The sequence below is a fragment of the Chrysochloris asiatica genome, unplaced genomic scaffold (assembly GCF_000296735.1).
Source record: "Chrysochloris asiatica unplaced genomic scaffold, ChrAsi1.0 scaffold00316, whole genome shotgun sequence".
In the NCBI taxonomy this organism is placed as follows: Eukaryota; Metazoa; Chordata; class Mammalia; order Afrosoricida; family Chrysochloridae; genus Chrysochloris; species Chrysochloris asiatica.
Window position 1 is genome coordinate 2,954,278 of NW_006408834.1, and position 7,168 is coordinate 2,961,445.

At 41.4% G+C, this 7,168-nt stretch overlaps 1 pseudogene; it reads right to left on the reverse strand.

The window, feature by feature from the left end:
• The window catches only part of LOC102835300, a 139,939-nt pseudogene that overhangs the window by 73,518 nt on the left and 59,253 nt on the right, over positions 1–7,168 (reverse strand).

A 7,168-nucleotide genomic window follows, 5' to 3' on the forward strand; every position in this document is an offset into this window, starting at 1 on the left:
ACTCAACACATAATAAGTAGTCAACATTTGTTAGCCATTATTGTCACCATCAATAAATTGCATCTGGGAAGACATGCTGTCCTGGGAAGCAGACTCTGTACCACCTTCTTCTCTGGCTCCCCCCTCACCTGTCCCACCCACTTCTCCTGGGTCCACATTAATTAAACAAGAAATGCTGATTGTTTAGCCCTGAGTCTTGCAGCCCATTCCCAGAAAACTTTCCCTCTCCCACCTACTGATACATTTGCAAATACAGCTTCAGGGCATCTGTGGACTGGAAGGAAGGTAAGGGAGGAGGAAAAAGAAAGCAGCCTAAATCATATTCTGAAGTAAAATTGGATGCTTCCTTTGGAGGGGGAAGGGCCAGGGCTGGGAGGGATGATAGGAGGTTGCGATTTGGCAACAGAATGAGAGAGGGGGAAGAAAATGTCCAGAAATCAGAATTAAATATTAGCCACTTATTAAAGGAAATCTTGTAACCCAAGTCCTGAGGAATGTTGAGGCCTATGGCCTGCTTTCCTTAAGCAATTGTAAAGATGTGCAGGACATGCCCAAGGTCATAGTTGAGTAACCACATCTTGGAACATACCATTAAGAAAGACCACCCATAAAAATTTTATATTCTATGTGACTTGCCATTAAATTAGAGCACCCATGAAGAGTCTGTCAAGTAAAAATTTTTACTTCCTTGTGAGATATTTTACTGATTTGACTGGTTTAGCACCCTAGGCATAACTTTGAGGGACAAACCTTCTACTGGGGCCAAGAAGAATGCTAGCCCCTGGAGGAGTATGAGATAGAGTCACCAAAGAACCATGCATGCTTGATATCCCAGAATCAGTTCTGTCTGCTCCTACCACAGGCCTTTGTGGTGGAATCCATCTTGAAGAAACGCTGTGCACACACCCAATTAACATGGCCGCTCCTAAGTGGGCCATTTCCCAGAAGTCTCAGCCTATCCCTAAGAGTAAACAGAATGTCTTTTCCTTACCCCAAACCTTTTAAAGCCCAGAAAAGCCTTTGTTTGGGGAGATGTGGGTTAAGCAGTAATCCCGACCTATGTCTACTTGTAAGCCTCTTTCTTATAATAAACTTCTTTGGAAACTCTGCTTCACCTGACTATTCTCAATCAGTAGAAGGCAAGACCCCTTCTCTGAAGTGCAGAGATTCAATTGGCACTCCCTGTAACAAAAATGACTCTACTGATCTAACACACTTACTAAAGAACAAGGATGAAGTTGCAGAAATATTTCCTCAGGCCTTGGAGGGAAAGGGAAACTGGGGCTTAAGACCGAAAAGGCAACTTGCTGACAAGTGTTGAGGGCCCGTGTCCTGGCAAAGCCATATTCAAAGTTCCGGTACAGAGCCTCAGCCAGGCCAGGAATTGTCGGGAATGAGACTGGGTTGCAGATACTGTGGAAAGAAACAGAGAATCTGGAAAGCCATCAGTGATTCAGGCCAAAGTCTAGGAGAGGACAGGAAGAATGAGGCAGAGCCTGATGATCTCTCCACAAGGGGCAAGATGAAAAGCGAGCAAGGGCATCAGAAAACATCCACTCTGATTTAAAAGAAAAGCCAAAACAAAAACCTAATTAGATTGAGGGTGTTCTCTGCAATTAATCCATTTTAAAAAGAGTCTTCTTGAGCATTTGGAAATTAAAGCCAAAGGAAGTATTGCAGTCAGTGTAAGAACTAACTCAGATGGAGCATCTCAGTCCCTTGTCCTGCCCAACACTCCCGGGTTCCCATCCTATTCCAGGAAATGATGGCATCCCTTACCAGACAAATGACTGGGCCTGCCCAAGCAAAGTTATTCTCAGCCTCCTTCTAGCAGGTTCAAACCCCTGACGGGAATGGGTAGAGTGTTTTGATGACCTTACCAGGTTTTTCTAAGGGTTAGGAGAGTGAACTTTTGACCATCCCTCATATTGTTGCTGTTGTTAAGTGCTGTCAAGTCAGTTCCAACCCATAGAGACCCTGTATAGGGTTTCCAAGGAGCGGTTGGTGAGCTTGAACCACTGACCTTGCAGTGCAGCACATTAACCCACAACTTGAAAATATATTAAGAAGCAAAGGGTTAGACAAAATGTTGGAAAGATGTTAGATGCCTATAGATGATGGTTGTTGTTGTTAGGTGCCATGGAGTTGGTACCGACTCACAGTGACCCTATGCACAACAGAACAAAATACTGACCGATCCTGGGCCAATCTCACAACTGTTGCCACTCTTGAGACCATTGATGCTGCCACTTTGCCAATCCATCTCACTGGGGTTCTTACTCTTTTTCTCTGACCCTCCACCTTACCAAACATGATATCCTTTCCCAGCGACTGGTTCCTCCTGACAATATGTCCAAAGTGTGAGAGATGAAGTTTGGCCATCCCAGCCTCCAAGGAGCACTCTGGCTGCACTTCTTTCAACACAGATCTGTTTGTTCTTAGGGTTGCAAAAATAAAATGCTATTGAGTGGCCCTTGATTAAGCCTTTTAATCATCTCCTTCAAATTTCTAGTCTGCTTTAATCCAAAGTCTGTCAATCAAGTTAAGCATCATGACAGAGATTCTCATGAAGTTGCTGTAGTAAAGTGGGACTGACCTAACCCTTCTGCTTCCTGCCCTGCCCCACCCCAATCCAACTCAGGTCCTGGGTTTAGGCTATTTCTTATGACCAGGGCTCTGCAGAGTTAGAAAATGTTTTATATTGATAATGGATGTGTTGGGATCCTTTAGAAGCTATCTTTAGACAAGTGACCTTTGCTGGAACCCCATGATCATTCATCCTGGAGGAAGCATGAGTAAGAATGGGCCTCAAACACTCAATGTGGAATGGTCACGATACACTCGCTGTAAGTAGTTTGGCACAGGACGTTTATGCTTCGGATCATCTACTTTCAACTAAAGATAAGAAAACGTTTCAGATTAGTCAGTAAACCCTCATCCTTTATCTAAAGTCTCTGCATTGTTGTTCACAAATACTTCCCCCCTTCTCATACTTATGCAACTGATTCTTAATATTAAATGCTGTTGAGTCGATTCCCACTCATAGCAATCCTGTATAGGGTTTCCAAAGAGCAGCTGGTAGGTTTGCACTGCTGACTTTGTGCTTCACAGTGCAGTGCTTATCCTATGTAGCCACACCAAGAGTCCTTTATGCAACATGGTACTGTTAAAATAATAATCAAAGCACAAAGTATATAGAGATTATTCTAGCCGTTTATCTGTTTCTGTACAGGAAGACCATTTTGTTTCTAAAAATAAAAACAACCAAATAGTCCAATGCTAGCTAGTTGCAATGAGATTTTTAAGGAAAAGAGGTGGAATAGAAAATTAACCATTTTCTATTAATCGGAGTCCACCAGTGGCTCTGAGGGAGAAAGATGAGGCTTTCTGCTCCCTTGAAGATTGAAAGTTTCGGAAACCCTATACAGTGTCGCTATGAGTCAGAGCCCACTAGACAGGACAAACAACAACAACAATCTTAATATAATTGATTAAACTTTGCCCCCATCCTCACCCCAGTAGCTAGTATCAGGTTGCTAGGTGGTCTTTGGAATGCATGGAGGGGTGGCAGGGTTGACGTTCATTTGCACAGATTTTCAGCCTGTGCTTTATTGTTTATGCAAAATATTTTGATTGTGTAGATCTTGACAAGCTATGGATACCATTGAGAAAAATAGGTATTCCACACACTTATTTGTGCTTATGAGGAACCTGCACATAGACCAAGAGGTAGTCACTTAAATAGAAGAAGGGGACACTGAATGGTTTAAAATCAGGAAAAGTTGTATTATTTCATCATATTTATTCAGTCTGTATGCTGAGCAAATAATCTGAGAAACTGGATTATATGAAGTATAATGTAGCATCAATAATGGAGGAAGACTCTTTAACAACCTGCAGTATGCAGATGATACAACCTTGCTTTCTGAACGTGAAGAGGATTTAACATACTTACTAATGAGGATCCACAATCAACACCATGGAAGCAGCAGTAAAGAAATAAAACAACATATTACATTAGGAAATCTGTTGCACAGGACCTCTTTAAAGTGTTCAAGAGCGAAGATGTTAGTTTGAGGACTAATGTACTCCTGTTCCAAGCCACCGTATTTTCAATAGCCTCATATACATGTGAAAGTTGAATAGTGAGCAAGGAAGACCATAGAAGAATTGAAGTATTTAAGTTATGGTGTTGGAGAAGAACGTTAAAAGTACCGTGGACTGCCAGAAAAACTAACAAATCTGTGCTGGAAGTACAGCCAGAATGCTCCACAGAAGCCAACATGGCCACACTTCGTCTCTCATACTTTGGATATCTATCAAGATGGAACAGTCCCTGGAGAAGGACATCATGCTAGGTAAAGTGGAGTGTCAGCAACAAACATGAAGACCTCCAACTAGATGGATTGGCACAGTGGCAGCAAAAATGGGCTCAAGTGCAACAACAACTGTGAAAAGGGTGCAGGCCCAGGCAAAATTTCGTTCTGTTGTGCAGTGTTGGCATGAGTCAGAATGGAATCGAAGTCACCTAACAACAATAAATCAGGGATAGTCTATAGGTTTTAGAGTAAAAGTACCTCAACTGTTCAGGAAATTCCAAAGATATAAGAATAGGTTTTCTCAGGAAACAAAGTCAAAGACTTTTTCTGTGAAGTTAAATTCTTTACAAGAGTGAACTTTAAAGGAGTTTATGGTTAATATATGTCTTATCACAAAAGGGGTTTGTGAAGGTTTAATCATTTTGCTAGTCAGTTCCCTTATTTCCATACACATCTATCTTACACAGGACATGCCTATGTATGATACAATACTTGCTTAAATTTGATTAACACAAACCAATACATGAACATATTTGGACCATTTGGAACATTAAGACACTAGAGGATGACACAAATAGAGCAGCAGTGAGGAACATATGGGAGGTGACATCATCCTTAAGATTATTTCCTTTACATCAAGATTTTCAGAAATGACCGAGCATTGATTGTACACTCAGAACTTACATGTTCCTTGAAACGATCTCTCCTATTTTCCACATCTTAATGTACAAGGTACATTTTGCAACCAATAGAAGAGATTCCTAAAAGTTGATTATTTGTGATAAAGAATTCAAGAAATTCTGGTTATTTTAAATGAGTAACTGTGCTTTGAGACCTTAGGGAGATGCGTTATCTGAGAATGCTCCTGTCTAAAAATATTCTGCAGAATTCCCCAACACAGATGAGGCATGTTAGACACCCACAGACTGAGACCAATAAAGTGTAAATAATTTAGAACTTGATATCATCCTGTCTACTTACACATCTTTAAAAATTAATCCAGTTGAATCTTTTAAAAAGTTTCTCTATGTAACTTAAATTGTTCTCTTTTGCCTGTTAAAAAACAAGAGTTCATTTCCTGGTTGGTACTGGTCTTTCTCAAAGGAGATGCGTTTATTTGCACACGAGACAGTTCCCAGCTGTTGGTTTCCACAAATGCTTTCTGCACATGCTCAGTAAACACCATGGTTGTGGTCAGAATTCTCCTACAGGTGCTCATTATTGTCAAGAATGGTTTTAGTGTTTGCTATGTACTGACGTAATTCCCACAACCACCTTCCTATCCTCATTTTCCAGATGAAAAAAAAAAAAAGTTTCAGAACTTAAATAGAGTGCTCCCATCATACCGGTGTACTCCCAGCACGGTCACATCAACCCGTACCTGGTTTAGTCATCATACGAACAAGGCTTGTTATAATTTACATTGTGGTGTTTAATTTGTGTAGAAAATGTGTCTGGTATTAAATGAAGCAGGCTTTTTAAAATAACTGATTACTGGTGGTGGTGGTGTGCAGTGGAGTCAGTTCCAACTCAAAGCAACCCTGCATAGCGTTTCCGAGGCTGTAAATCTTTACGGAAGCAGAAAACCTCATCTTTCTGACTTGTTGTTAAGTGCCATTGAGTCTGTTCCGATGCATAGTGACCCTGTACAGAGTTTCTAAGAAGCGTCTGGTGAACTTGAATCACTGACCTTGAGATTCAAAGCGACTTTGCAGTCCAGCGCATTAACCCACAGGGTCACACCAGGACTCCTGTTAAATCATCCACACACAGAAAGCCTTGCGAATGAGGAAGTGGAAAGTTCATTGAAAATAGCTCAGGAGTAATGACTTCAAATGTCTCCAATGTAAAAGCCAGGGGGACACCAGCTGCAGGAGAAGATTTAGAGGTGGGGAAAAGATAACTGGAGCATGCTTGTATCTTATAGAGCGTTTGCTACTGAGATGGAAACTCCTCCTGCGAGTTCAGAGACAAGAGACGGCTAAAGACAGAAAGGAGAGAGTTGAGTAGAAACCCAATGCCCCAAAAAAGAATCAGGTCAGGTAAAGTCAAGAGTCCAAGTAACTATTAAATAGCAATATATTCTATTTACATAGCAGGTACCCTGATAGAGTGGGAGTTAAAGTACACTACTTGTACGAGCTTGGTAGTTCTAACTCACCAGCTATTCCATGGGAGAACTATATGACAGTCTTTAAAGACTTATAACCTTGGGAACCCTACTGGGCAGTTGTATTCTGTTCTTTAAGGAGCTCTGGTATCATACTGGTTGTGAACTAGGTTGCAAACCTCAAGGTCAGCAGTTGGAAACTACCAGCAGTTCCACAGGAGAAAGATGAGGCTTTCTGCTCCCATAACAGCCTCATAAACCCTATACAGGGTCACCATGAGTCAGAACCAACTCCACAGCACACCATCACCATTCTGTTCTATCATGGTGGTGTGCCACTAGGTCACTTCCTACTCATAGTGACCCTGTATAGGGTTTTCAAGGCTGTAAATCTTTGCAGGAGCAGAAAATCTTACCTTTCTCCTAAGGATTGAATGGTAGCTTCTGACCTTGTAGTTAGCAGCCCATCTCTAAATCCACACCGTTACCAAGACTCCTTATTCTTTTCTATTGTTGTTGTGGTATGCCATTGAGTCAGGTCTGACCCATAGCGAATACTATTCTGTTGTAATCTGTTCAAAGGTAGTGGGGTTTGACTTTTTTAAAAAAAAATTATTTACATAACACATTGGCCCTGCCACCACTCATCTGTCAGTTTGTCATACTGTGGTGGCTTGTGGGTTGCTGTGATTCTGAAAGCTATGCTACCTGTATTTTAAATACCAGCAGAGTCACCCAC